Source organism: Cricetulus griseus (genome assembly GCF_003668045.3).
Source record: "Cricetulus griseus strain 17A/GY chromosome 1 unlocalized genomic scaffold, alternate assembly CriGri-PICRH-1.0 chr1_1, whole genome shotgun sequence".
NCBI classification, from domain to species: Eukaryota; Metazoa; Chordata; class Mammalia; order Rodentia; family Cricetidae; genus Cricetulus; species Cricetulus griseus.
Genome location: NW_023276807.1, coordinates 258,920,152 through 258,935,116, shown reverse-complemented (window position 1 = coordinate 258,935,116; position 14,965 = coordinate 258,920,152).

Sequence of the window (14,965 nt, the reverse complement as noted above, 5' to 3'; positions counted from 1 at the left end):
ATGCACACACATCAAATATATAAATATAATACAAATTTGAAAACTGTAAACATTTGAAACCATTAAAGGAAACATAGATACAATACTTAAAGACACAGGCAGTGTTCAAAGATTTCTTTGATTGGTAGAAGGTGCCTCACAAACAGTATTCCCATGTCAGAATTCCTGTTGATAATATTCTTTTTATTTCTGTTGAAGAACATTTTCACTGAACATAATCTATATATTGTCAGGGGTTCCTATGTGCTTTGGTTACATAGCCATGAAAATACTATTGACTACAAAACTATTAACTATTTTCTGTGTGTTTTGTCTTTCATTATTACCTATTCAGTATCTACATTTAAATCATAGGGGCATTTGATTAATATAATAAAAATGACATGATTCATTTGTATTATATCAGGTAGAGTGAAATGTCATTCTTCCATATTTTATTTTGAGAAAATAAATATTCCAATATGTTTTTAAGAATGAATATTAGCTAAAAACAGTGTTTAGGCCTAAAATTGTCTCTTCTTACAAATTATAAATCTTTAATGCCATTTTTAAACAAGTTTATCATAACAATCAAATCAAGTTTTGGTTCATGTGTGTTGTATTCAATAAGCTATAGATGCATGTAATTTGGATGATGATGTAGGATTATAAACAATTATAACATGCTTGCTATATATTCTTTGTCTTGATAAGCACTAAGTATGTTACCTCATTTGAATTTATTATGCATTGTTTAAAATGATTTACTTGCAAACTCAAAGAAGTGACTACACTTAATATACCCATTAGAAACACAATCAAACCACTTGACCTACAAGTTATCTATTTACTTCTCATGCTCAACCAAGGGCATCAGTCTTTGAATGATTTCTAGAATGTCCTCATCTGTCAGCCATGGATGTCAAACAATACATGGCAAATTTAAAACATAATGAATTCATATATGTGACTACTATATTGATAGAGAAATTATGATGGAGAAGAAATTTATGACTACCACCTTTTGCTTAGGGCACTGTATATTTTACTCTGTTGGGTAATGATTCTACTCTTAATATCAAAGACAAAGAAAAAAGAATAATTAAATTGCATGCAGTAGAAAGAGTTCATGTCAGCAATTCTTTCACTACATTCAGCATTAAGCATGGCTCTAGCTTTTGTGCTGAATGGTGAGTGGCAAAGTGTTTGTTCTTTCTGTCTCAAACTCAGCCAACTTGAAATCATTTCTCATGCAGTGTGACAGGATGACAGGCTTCTTAGATAAAGAGAAAGAAAAAATCTAATAAATCAGTATTTTACCAAGACCTCTTAGCACCATTTCGAATAGCATGCTCATCAGCATGCTTGATAAATTGTATAGTGGTCACAGAAGGGTCACATCCAAATAGTAGTAATCAATGGCTCTGTCAACCTCAGGCAAAATATTTAAAAGGTATCAACATAGTTGAACCAAGAGGCCTTATTGATATATTTCACCAGAAATTTGTTGTCAGACAAAAATAATTCCAGACTATCGATAAAGTAACCAGAAGATATCAAACCAAGTGATGATTTGATTGCCCAAGACAGCAACAAAAGAAGTTTAATGAATGAAAGAAATCCCAGTCCTAATTTTGTAAACCAGTATGATTGCTAAAGTGAAAATTTCCAGTCACAGGAAAAACTAATCTGACAGATAAAACCGCTTTGTTTTTCTTCCAGCATGTAGCATTTCCATATGTAATAGAACTTGGATAATAATCCCTAATGAGATTTATAATTTTTCTATATTATTCAAATGAATGAATATGTGAAGCCAAGCAAGCTGGCAATCAAATGATATCATAGTCAAAGCCTAAAATGAAGTACTATAAAGTGTATTTGATTTACTGTTATTAATAATCTTCTGCATTAATAATTAAAATTGAAAGGCATGTTTGCTTGAATTGTTTCTAAGTGGCTATTCCTTTATGGTTTAAAGAAAGAATATCCATAATTATACTGAGGTTTAGGAGATCTTGTCCCTTTCTCCTTCTCCGTGGGACGATATCTGTCTTTCTTATAGTCGTCCTTGTTTCCAAGCTTTTCTCACGGTATTGATTCTGGGCTGGTTATCCTTTCTTCTAGCTCTAAAATCCATACACGAGTGAGTACATACCATCTTTGTCTTTTTTGTGACTGGGTTACCTAGCTCAGAATGGTTTCGTCCAGTTTCATCCGTTTGCCCGCAAATTTCAAGATTCCATTGTTTTGTTTTGTTTTGTTTTTTGTTTTTGTTTTTGTTTTTCCACTGAGTAGTATTTCATTGTGTAAATGTACCACATTCTCTCTATCAGTTTTTCAGTGGAAGGGCATCTAGGTTGCTTCCAGTTTTGGGATATTGGAAATAATGCTGCGATGAACATCATTGTACACATGTCCTTGTTGTATAAATGTGCTTCTTTTGGGTATATGCCTAAGAATGGAATTGCTGGATCTTGTGGTAGACTGATTCCCACATTCCGGAGGAATCACCATACTGATTTCCAAAGTGGCTGTAGGAGTTGGCACTCCCACCAGCAGTGGAGGAGTGTTCCCCATTCTCCCCATCCTCTCCAGCACAAAATGACTGAGGTGTCTTTGATTTTTGCCATTCAGTCGGGAGTAAGATGGTATCTTAGAGCTGTTTTGATTTGTATTTCCCTGGTGGCTAAAGATGTTGAACACTTTCTTATGTGTCTCTTAGCCATTTTAGATTCCTCTATTGAGAATTGAGAATTGTATATTTAGTTCTGTGCCCCATATTTTAATTGAATTGTTTGTTGTTTTGGAGACTAGTGTCTTGAGTTCTTTGTAAATTTTAGAGATCAGCCCTCTGTCAGATGTCGGGTAAATAACGTTTTTCATTCTGTGGGCTGCCATTTTGTCAAGATCTCCTGAGAAAATTGGGAGCATGAGGGGAGTGTAGAAGGAGCTAAGAGAATGAGAGGGGGAGAAGAGGAGGGGTGAGGAGGGCATGAGGAAGCAGGAAGTTTGAGTTGGGGAAAAAATAGAGGTGATAAAGATAAGAGACACCATAACACAGGGAGCCTTTATATGTTTAAAGAGAAATCAAGCCCTAGAGAAATGTCTGTAGATCTACAACTATGACACACCAACTAACAATTTAAGCAACAGAGAAGAGGCTACCTTAAATGCCCTGGCCTGATATTGAGCTTGATGACTGACTTATATGCTATCCTAGATACTTCACCTAGCAGCTGGTGGAAGTGGAAGCAGATACCCACAGCTAAACACTGAACTGAACATGGATCCAGTTGTTTAGAAAGAGGAGTGATGAGCAAAGTGGTGAAGAACACACTGGTGAAACCCACAGAAACAGGTGACCTAAACAAGGGGGAACACTTGGTTCCCAGACTGATAGCTCGGGAACCAGCATGGGACTGATGCAGACCTCATGAACATGGGTGTCAGTGAGGAGACCTTGGAAATCTATGGGGCCTTCTGTATTAGATCATTATTTATCCCTAGCATTGGAATAGACATTGGGAGCCCATTCCCCATAGAGGGATACTCCTTGATTCTAGACACAATGAGGTGGGCGTTGGCCCTATCCCAAAGGATATGACAGACTCTGAAGAACCTGAATGGAAGGCCTCACCCTCCCAGGGAAGCAGAAGGAGTATGGGATAGTTAGGGTGTTAGTTGTGGGGGCAGTGGAGGAGGGGGCAGAGAGGGAACTGGGATTGACATGTAAAACAAACTTGTTTCTAATTTAAGTAAAAAATGGAGGAAAAAACACACAAGAGAACAATAAAAAATGAATAAAATATAAAATAAAATTATGTAGATGAGCTTAAATAGTTATTCTTGAACAAGTAAAACTTTAAAATTTAAAGCTCACGTGGTAACTTGGCTTCTACATCCAGGAAATTCTACAGTCAGAGATATGAAACTAATTCATTACTTCATCTATGTGTATAATAATTGCTAAGTAAATATTTAATGTCAAAGAATTTGGAGAGAACAGGAATAACAGGAACATATCTAAACATTGATAAATGCAATATACACCAAACCAATGGCCCACATCAAACTAAATGGAGAGAAACTCAAAGTGATTCTTCTAAAATCAGGAATAAGGCTGTCCACTCTCTCCATATCTCTTCGACATTGTACTTGAAGTTCTAGCTAGAACAACAAGACAAGAAAAGGGGATCAAAGGTATACAAATTGGAAAGGAAGAAGTCAAACTTTCACTATTTGCAGATGATATGATAGTCTACATACATGACCCGAAAAACTCCACCAGGGAAGTCCTACAGCTGATAAACACCTTCAGCAAAGGAGCAGGCTACAAAATTAACTCAAAAAATCAGTAGCCCTACTATATACAGATGATAAATCAAATGAGACTGAAATCAGGGAAACAACAACCTTCACAATATCCACAAGCAACAAAAAATATCTTGGGGTAACACTAGACAAAAAAGTGAAAGACCTGTACAGTAAGAACTTTGAGATTTAAAGAAAGAATCTAAAGAAGATACCAGAAAATGAAAATATCTCACATGCTGTTTTTTATGTATAATCAACATAGTAAAAATGGCAATCTTGCCAAAAGCAATCCCCATCAAAATCCCACACAGTTGTTCACAGACCTTGAAAGAACAATATTCAACTTTATATGGAAAAATAAAAAAAACCCAGGATATCCAAAAGAACTCTGTACAATAAAGGATCATCTGGAGGCATCATCATCCCTGACTTCAAGCTCTATTTTAGAGCCATAGTTCAGAAAACAGCTTGATATTGGCACAAAAATAGAAAGATAGACAAATGGAATTGAATTGACAATGCTAATATTAACCCACACACCTACAAACACATTATTTTTAACAAAGGTGCTAAATCCATACAATGGAAAAAAGATAGCATCGTCAACAAATGGTGCTGGCACAACTGTATTCGGTCATGCAGAAGATTGCAGATAGATCCATACCTGTCACCATGCATGAAACTTAAGTGCAAATGGATCAAAGATCTCACCATAAATCCAGCCACACTGAATCTTCTAGAAGAGAAATTGGAAGTTACCCTGGAACAAATTGGCACAGGAGTTTGCTTCCTGAACATTACACCAATAACACAGAAACTGACGTCTGCAATTAATAAATGGGACATCCTGAAACAGGGAAGCTTCTGCAAGGCAAAGGACACAGACAGAGAGACAAAAGACAGCCCACAGAATGGGAAAATATCTTCACCATCCCCACATCTGACAAAGGGCTGATTTCCAAAGTATACAAGGAACTCAAGAAGCTAGCCATCAAAACACCAAACAATGAAATTAAAAAGTAGGGTGCAGAAGTGAATAGAGAATTCTCAACAGAGGAATCTGAAATGGCTGAAAGACACTTAAGAAAGTGCTCAAAATCATGGCCATCAGAGAAATGCAACTCAAAACAACTCTGAGATACCACCTCACACCTGTCAGAATGGCTAAAATAAAAAATACCAATTAGAATCTATGCTGTAGAGGATTTGGAGAAGAGAACACTCCTCCATTGCTGGTGAAAGTGCGAACTTGTAATTCCACTCTGGAAATCACTATGACATTTGCTCTGAAAAATGCAAATCAGTTTACCTCAAGATCCAGCAAATCTTCTCTTGCATATAAACACAAATAATGCACGACCATACAAAAGGACATATGTTCAACCATGATCATAGCAGAATTGTTTGTAAAAGCCAGAACCTGGAAGCAACCTAGATGCCCCTCAACTGAAGAATGGATAGAGAAAATGTGGTGCATTAATACAATGGAGTACTAATCAGCAGAAAAAAGCAATGGAATCTTTAAATTCGTAGGCAAATGGATGGACTAGAAGAAACCATACTGAATGAGGTAACACAGTGACAAAAAGACAAACATGGTATGTACTCACTCGTATATGAATTTTAGACATAGAGCAAAGGATTACCAGCCTATAATCCTCTTCACCAAAGAAACTAGGAAACATGAAATACACTAGGGGATAAATGCATGGACACCAGGAATGGAAACAGGCAAGAACTACTGAGCTAATTGGGAGCATGAGGGTAGGGGAACGGGAGCTGCCAGAATGAGTTCACGAGAAGAGGATTGGAGGGGAGGAAGTGGAGGAACAGAAATATTGAGTTGTGGGAAGAATAGAGGAGAGAAGGATGAGAGATACCATATTAGAGGGAGTCATTTTAGGTCCGAGGAGGGATCTTGCACTAGGGACATTTCTAGAGACCTACAAGGATGACGGGAACTGACAATCCAGGCAATGCTGCAGAGGATAACCTAAATGCCCTTCCCCTAAAATGAGATTGATGACTACTTTTTTGCCAAACTAGGGCTCTCATCCAGTGACTGATGGAAGCAGAGGCAGACATCCACACATACACACTGAACTGAACTCTGGAACTTAGTTGAAGAGAGGGAGGAATGAAGATTGAAGGGGTCGGTACCAGGCTGGTGAAACCCACAGAAACAGCTGGCCTGAACAAGGGGGAAAACATCGTTCCCAGATGCTGTCTGGGAGGCAAGTACAGGACTGATCCAGACCCTTGAACATGGATGTAAATTAGGAGGCCTCTGCACCTCAGGGGGCCCCTGGTAGTGGATTAGTATTTTTCTCTGGTGTAAGAAGGGACTTTGAGAACCCATCCTAGGTGAAGGGATGCACTCTTTCCCTGGACACAAAGGGAAGGTCCTTGGCCCAGCCCAGGATGAAGTGGTGGACTTTGTGGAGTGCCCATTGAGGGCTCCACCCTGCCTAGCGAGTGGAGGGTTGATGGAGTGGGAGGTAGGTCGGAGGTGAGGTGGGGGGAGGGGAGGGAGAGGGAGAAGCGATTGACATGTTAAACAAGCTCGTTCCTAATGTGAACTAATAAAAAAAATTAAAAAGAAAAAAAACTTTGTACTTTTTGATTCTTTTGATATATTTAAAATATTTTTTATATCTTGAGGTTATAATTGTATCACTTCCCTTTATTGTCCTCCTGTAAACGCCTCCCATAATTCCAAGTTTGTCTCTTTCTAATTAATAAACTTATTTTGCTTAATTTTTATTACATATATGTGAGTAAATGTGTATATATTTGCAAATAGATAAACACAATCTGTTAAGTCTTTTAATGTCATTTGCACATACATGTTTTTGAACTGAGCATAATACATCTAGTAACATTAGTAATTTTTAACCGAATTCATTCTGGATGGAGAATATGCATCTACCCAGTACTCAGGGAACTCACAAAAGTTGTTACGGACAGTCTACCTTGGTATAAAAGAGATAAGCAGTTTCTGAAGAAGAGAAATCTTCTGTGGAAAGATATGTATAAAACTGTTATTTTAATTTTATTTCATTTATAGATGTATCAATCAAAAGTCTAACAAATGTTCTCTTGAGCACCAAGAGAAAGACCTAGAGGACTCTCAAAATTTTAAATTGAAAACCTTTTATTTATAATGTTAAAATAATCAGTTTACAACATTGTTCTCAAAAGTGCTGTAGTGGAAAGTTACATTGCTACTTTGTCATGAACATTTTAAGCTTAGTGAAAGCTGGACAAAGAGATATAAACATCTAACTTTTATAAGTCACCATGTACAGGAAAGTGAGTTTTTTGATGCTGTAGTTGTCACTGAGTCATCCACACTCATACAAGTAAAGTCCATGAACTCATTGCTTCCCCAACTAGACTGTGATGGAGTTAGTCTTTTTCTGTGCCCTCGCTGGGGTCAGTAGATACTTGTTCCTATCTCCCCAGGAAATTTGGAGAAAGTTATGAATCATGAAATAAAATTTAGGGAAGATATGGATGGAATCCTGAATGTACTTGAATAGACCAATATTAGCATCTTGGACTTTGGAATTATGTAGTCGAGGAATTCCAGGGTAGTTAAAAAAATTCTTACTGTACTTTTTGTTTGTAAATTTTAATTTTACTGTCTAGAAGTTTAACAACACTACTCCCTAAAAAATATAGGTTAAAATACATATGCTATACATTCCCTTATTAAAGCATGTGACAAATTTTCATATATGAAGCAACATAAAATTACACAAAATGCAGTAAGAAATAAAAGTATTCGAATTTTAACATGATACAATATAATTGTAGACTAATGTATCACACTTTCATTTCAATTTTGCTTCATTTAAGCATATATCATTAAATTTCCTAAAATATTCTCCTAAACATCAATAAATGGACATAGAGGGGTCACATTTTAAATGTAAAGGCATCATAATGCCGAAATAATAACATAAGAATATTGTTTGTAGAAATATTGTAATGAAAATTATATTGCTAAATTGCCCTGACCTTTTAGAACTTAAGGAGGGCTATATTGTCCTGATTTCTACACATTTATCCCCAGTGTTCTCAAAACAGCGACACTGGCACCATAACTCTAGGTCAGGACACAAGGAAGATTTCAAAATAGTCTAAAGAAGAAAATGTGACCACAAGAGCAGCTAGAAGGTAAACCACTCTTAACACAACATGGTTGTTTGTTCCTTGATGTAAAAATGCCTGCAGTGGAAACCGAAAGCCAGCAGTTCAGGTGTGGGAACCTAATCCATACAGAGAAAGCTCAGTGAAGAAATCCCACTGAGGATGCTCACTTCCCCAGTTGTTTGTACTGGATATTAATAACCCCCTGATTGATGATGCTATATTTGCTTGGTGTCAATCAGTTTACTCTAGTATTCTCTGCTGTGTGTTGTTGTAATCTCCTTATTTGATGTTTTGATATTTATCTGCCATTTCTTCCTTTATGCTACTTACTGGTATTGTTTCACATTTGCTTGCTACGCATTTAAAAACCATTCATCCCAAACATAAAGTATAGCTATCATAGCTTATTCTCCTGATTCTACAGAACATGTAATTATAAACACATGATTTCCACATAAAGACGAAATCAAATAGTGAAAAATACAAACAGAACAAGACATAACACACTAACATGTAACAAAGGATCATCTATTATGCATGTGAATAAAGGTAGTATTTCAAATAATTGTGTTGGCAACCTGAATAGTTATATGCCCAAACAAACAAAGGGAAAACCACATTTTTTTAGTGTACAAGCATCATAGATTAGGCACAATGTAAGTGGAAAATGTAATGACTCTAAAACTGCTAAAAAAAAATAAGAGACTAAAACAAATAATTGTATCAGCTGCTTTTACTGAGGCTGCAATAATTTGCTCATAAAAACAACTGGAGAAGAAGGAATTTTTGTGCTTCAGAAGATCCACCGTATGTCCCAATAAGGAGGGAGAACTGTGACTGAGGTCTACAAAGCAGAGAATGCAAGCTTGAGCCAGAAAGAGATTAAAAATATAAAAGGTCAGCTCATCACCACATATTTCTACCAGGTGTATACATAGGGGACAGGTGCTCAAATACATGACCCTAAAATTTCAAAATCAAAGCATAGCATTCTACTTGGAATGAGTATTTTAGACCCAATACCAAAATCAGAAAAAAAAGTATTAATTGGCATTGCTTTAATTTAGTATGTTTCTTCCATAAACAATGATGGAACAGAATGAAAAGACAAGACACAGAGAGAAACTGTCCTAAATTCTTTATCTGTTAAAAATAATTAAATTTCATTTTTATATATAATTTTTCTTGTATTCACAATTGTTTTTTCATATAATATATTCTGTTTATGGTTTACCAACACCAACTCCTTCTAGAAACTTTTCATTTCCCCTCTTATTCAAATCCATGCTCTTTCATTCTCTCTACTTAAAAAAAAACAGGCATCTAAAAATAATAGAAGGTAAAGCAAAACAAAAGAAACCAATATAGGAGAACACAAAATATCAATTTTCCTTCACATTCTGATTGAGTTCTTATGCCCTCCCCCACCCATCTGTTACTCTATACCTAACTTTTATGGGTGAATGGATTGTTGCCAGATTATTGAAGACTTAATACTTGATGAGTTGATGAATTGTCTGTACAGTAGGGTGTAGAGTCTTTGGGGTATGTTTCCAAGAAGGGTATAGCTACAAGTTGTGGTAGACCTATTCCCCATTCCTGAGAAACTGCCACATTGATTTCCATAGTGCCTATAAAACTTTGCACCTCCTACTAGCAATGAATCTGTGTTTCCCTTAGTTCACATCCCCACCATTGTGAGCTGAAATTCATTTTACTGATGTTGGCCATTCTTATTGGTGTGTATTTCTTGCTTCTTTATAAAACACAAGGTTCCCCCTAGGTGTTGGGATTTATGTATATTTTTTTCAATTTGATCCCCTTGATCAGTATGTCTGTTTTTATGCCAGGGCCATGCTATTGTTTCAGCTGTAGATCTGTAGTACAACTTGATATTGGTGATGATGATACAAAAGTAGGTATTCAATTACTCAGGATTTTTTGTACCATTCTGCACTTCCTGCATTGGAGAAAATATGTAGGAACCTCATATTGACAAATCCTAGGTGTGTGCTATTTTTCTAAGAAATATATTAGCAGCAATTACCCCTCCCATAATTCCAAGGATCATTTGTTATATGTAAAAACCTTTGTTTTACCTTATTGATCCAAACTATCCTGGATCATAATAAAACAGTGTGCAGTGGGGCAGAGTAGCACAGTTGTAGAACTCAATTGTGATCTGCATGAGATTATCATCCCCTCACCAAAGCATCTAGGTGAAAAAGAAGGGGAGCTTGCAATTGTACCTCCAGCTAACATCCTTTATCATGTCCAGATTTTCTCCACGGTCTGCATGTCATCTTTAGGCAGATAAATGCATTTTAACTATCAAAGAGGACTGGACATGCTATCCCAAAGAGATTCTTCCACACTCAAAAAAAAAAAAAAAAAAGGAGTCAAATACTTCCGTCTAGTTTGTGAATAACAGTGTAAACACTGTCTGTCTCTGTCTTTGGTGAATTGAGGTCTTCATTGAGTCTCTAAAAAGGGCAAGCCCTTTCTTTACAAAGATGGCATCTGTTCATTTTAGGTCTGTATTTTCTTTGTCTAATTCATAATTTAACATCTTTTCCTAGCTTCAAATAAGGTAAGTTACACATAAAGAATATATAGTATGAATATATTTAAAGGAAAACATAGCAAACCACACTGAGATCAGAAACAGCTTATTGTCCAGAGTAGCTGGGGTGAGGAAAATGCCCTATTGTTAAAATCAGAGGCTGAGGTACAGTCTTTGTATCACCTACTTTGCACAATGTGGAGAAACTGCAGACTTATGGGAGAAATACTTCACCTGCTAACACATGTTTCTTTCCACACATTTTTTTCATATAGAAAATATTCATGATTGGAAAGAAAATATTATATGAAATTAACATAAAGATCTACATATTCCTATTAACACTGTAATGATTCTGCTGAAAAGCTGAAAACATTATTTAATACATCATAGAACAATTCTTAAAGATTGCATTTGACTTGTGAAAATGAACAAAAATATTCTTATAACTCCCTGAAAACTGCCAGCCTCCTTCATCTATTCTAGGAACAATTGCTCCATTTGAATCCAATTTTCACATTATTTTGAATAACTATGAATGGACAACTCCTGTGCATTTTGATCTGTATGGCTATTGTTTCATATAGTCACTGAAACCATTGATGAGACTGTATGATTTAGCTGAATTGTTCTTGTTCTGGTTTCTAGCAGTACCAGATTGCCACTCTAACACACACACACACACACACACACACTTATAACCCATGCAGTACACTGAAAGCAAAAACTAGCGTGAGCTGTAGGGAGTCATTGAATACCAACAAACATATTTGGTCCTAATTTATAATTGTCTGAGGTATTTTTCATTGCTAATAGGATAGATCTTTTTTTTTTTATCTCCAGAGTTACTCATCCTTATATGAGCAGAGCTTTCAAGGTGAATTGATTGCAGCCTATGAAAACAAATACGTTGCTGCTAGACATTCCTTATTAATGTTGCCTTGTGTGCTGGCATAGGCCTCAGAGTCTGGTCATAAATAAAGTGACATATACCAAGCAAAAACACTCCATGACCAATAAGTTTCCTACCAAGAGACACATTCAAGAAAACGACAGGCCTGAAAATTACTGAATTTTTTTTGTAAGTTATTGAGGTTAATATCCAACTATATGAAGTACTGATTTATTATGCAGAAAAATAAGTACAATAAATGTTTCTATATGCATATATTAAAATGCACATAGGAAAATAGTGACATAAAGATGCATATTAAAATTAATTTGAAACAGTATATAAACAACATTTAAAAATTATTTGTGTTTATATGAGTCAGGAAATTTGCATTTTCCTGCTGTATTAAATATTTAGAATTTATAAACGTAAAGCTGAAGGAAATGAGGAGCTCTTTAAACTCTTTCTAATTAACCACATAGGGAAACTCATTGAGTTTCAGTGAGACTATGTGTCTTATGCCTCATTTCTGAAATATGATATAATTTGAGAAATTATCACATAGCTTTCTTCACAGTTTGCCTTGAGATCTCATCTATACTTCCAAATTACTAGGGTTATAGGCAGACTACCAATTCCTGTCTCCAATAGATGGGTATTGAAGACAGGAACCTAGGTCTTTACTTTTGTTTGGCAAGCATTTTACTTACTCATTTATTTATATAACTCCTTAAGTTAGACATTTTGTTTCTAAGACTTAATGTTTTCCTTGCTAAATACTCTTAGTTTTCTTAATGATGTTCTTTATTTTGATCCACACTGATTTTTAATGTCATGTAGAGCATGTAATAAAGCAATGACATATGTAGTTTCATTTCTAATTAATAATTTTAATTTTATTTCCCTAAATGTACATGACATTAATGATGTATTTTGTGTATATCTTCTATATATTGCTATTATTAAAAAGCCTCAGAAAAAAGAAATCAGAATAAACAAGTTGGATTTGCACTAAATTCAGATTAAGATATGTATGTAAAATCTGAGAAAATATCTTTGTTTTTTCCCTCATTAATGTAGTCTTTTAAGATTATATTTATCTGGAATATGGTTTTACTAACTGGAATTTATGCCACTTTCTTATTTCACTAGGTTACTAATTAAATTAATTTATGTTAACTCAGAAATTAACTTTTGTTTTTTCCTTGCAGTGTGAAAGTACAATGTGAGGTTATATTCTTGATGGTCTGTGCTCACAAATATATTGAAAACATTTCTGTAGCTACAAAGTCTTTTATCCCTATTGTTATTTTTCCCTATTAAGTGCTTCGTTTTTTTCCATATCTTTGCGTATACTCTTAAAGTTCAACATTCATATTTTGGTTCTATTAACACTACACCCCAGGCAAGTACAGTGTCTTTTGTTTTACATCTTCAGACAACTATCTGAACAATTTTGTTCATGGTTTATCCTGTTAAAAAAAAAAAGCTGTTATAATTGTAAAAGTGTTCAAAAGCCTGTGTTAGAGATTGTGCATATGAAGTGTTTGAGATAGTTATGGATGGTACGAGCTAAACGTGTGATAGCAGAAAATATACCTGTATGCAAAATTTGTCTTTCAGATTCTATAAAACTTTCTGGATATAGTGAATAGATCACAAGGACATTTTCTTTACTAATAATATGAGTTGCCAAAGTGACTTCCCAAGATAAAAATGAGCAAGATGTTTCTTATAGTTATATTCCGTTGTTGACTTGAAAAAGTAACTAAATATTCCAGTTGAATCAAGTAGCAGACTTTTACATGTTCTGGCTGACAGGAAGTGTTCAAACTACATAGACTCCATGTAGTTCCAAAGGAATTGACTGCATATAAAGGCTAGATAAGGAGGAAGGCCAAAAAGAGGACAAAGGTTGTCTGTCACTAAACACAATGGAATTCTAATTTTTTCCCTTCCTAAATGTACATGATACAAATTTTCAATTTTTATGTAAATTTTAGTAAAGAATTATTTTAAGATGGAATAAATAATAATCTTTCATAGAATGGTTTAATAATATGTTATATGTTAATATTAAAGTGTGTATCCCATGGAGATATTGTGAAAATTATCTATTAAATCTCATGAAATATGAACATTATTTATATATTTTAAGTATGTAAAATAGTCATTTAATGAATGATTATTTTTATGTGAAAGCATATTGTTCTAAAGGGATATGCAATTTTAGAAGTAACTAATTAACGATTTCCAAATTGTCAGTTGTGATATGATTCACTGGATTTCATTTCAATATATTCACATTATTTGAGTTTCACAATCAAAGAACAGATGCAAAGGAACATTAATTAAGATGCATATTATTGATAAGAAAAAGAAAGTTTAATCAGTAAGAACAGAGGGCCTTTGACTTGTCATTATGTGAACTCTAATAGAAGTATAAATTCCAAATTTTGAATAGAATTGTGTACTTTTACAAAACAGTCTTTCTTTAGTTGTACCATAATTAATGCAAATAACTATGAACCTGTAATGACCTAGAATGCTATGGGTAATGTCTACATGATTGTAAGCCAGAAAATATTTTAATAGACTGGATTCCAGTAGTCTAGTATGAAGGGTAAGTAAACTGATATTCTTGTTAAGAATTTCATAGTTACAAAAAATTATAATATAATCTACACCCTAACTTTGAGTAGTACAGTTTTAAGTTGATATCCCCTGTAAATAAAACCAAGATAAAATATCCAATGATCAGCAGATTCACCTTATCAGGAATTTGTGAATGCACCACAACAGCTGATTGCAAAATGACTATAATTTGTGCTTTTTATCTGGTTGGTGAGCTGGGTTAGTTTTGACAGCCTTCATGAGTCATTTTGACATTCAATAATGCTTCAGTCTGGATATTAGAAACAGGTGGCTTTTAAATAGTTTGACAGGCAAATGTGTTCATATGCACTTACCTACATTACTAAACTTTTTACTTTCAGAAAACAAGTCAATAAAAAAAATCGTCATTCAAAATAGAATTTATGCATAGATTTTAGAGC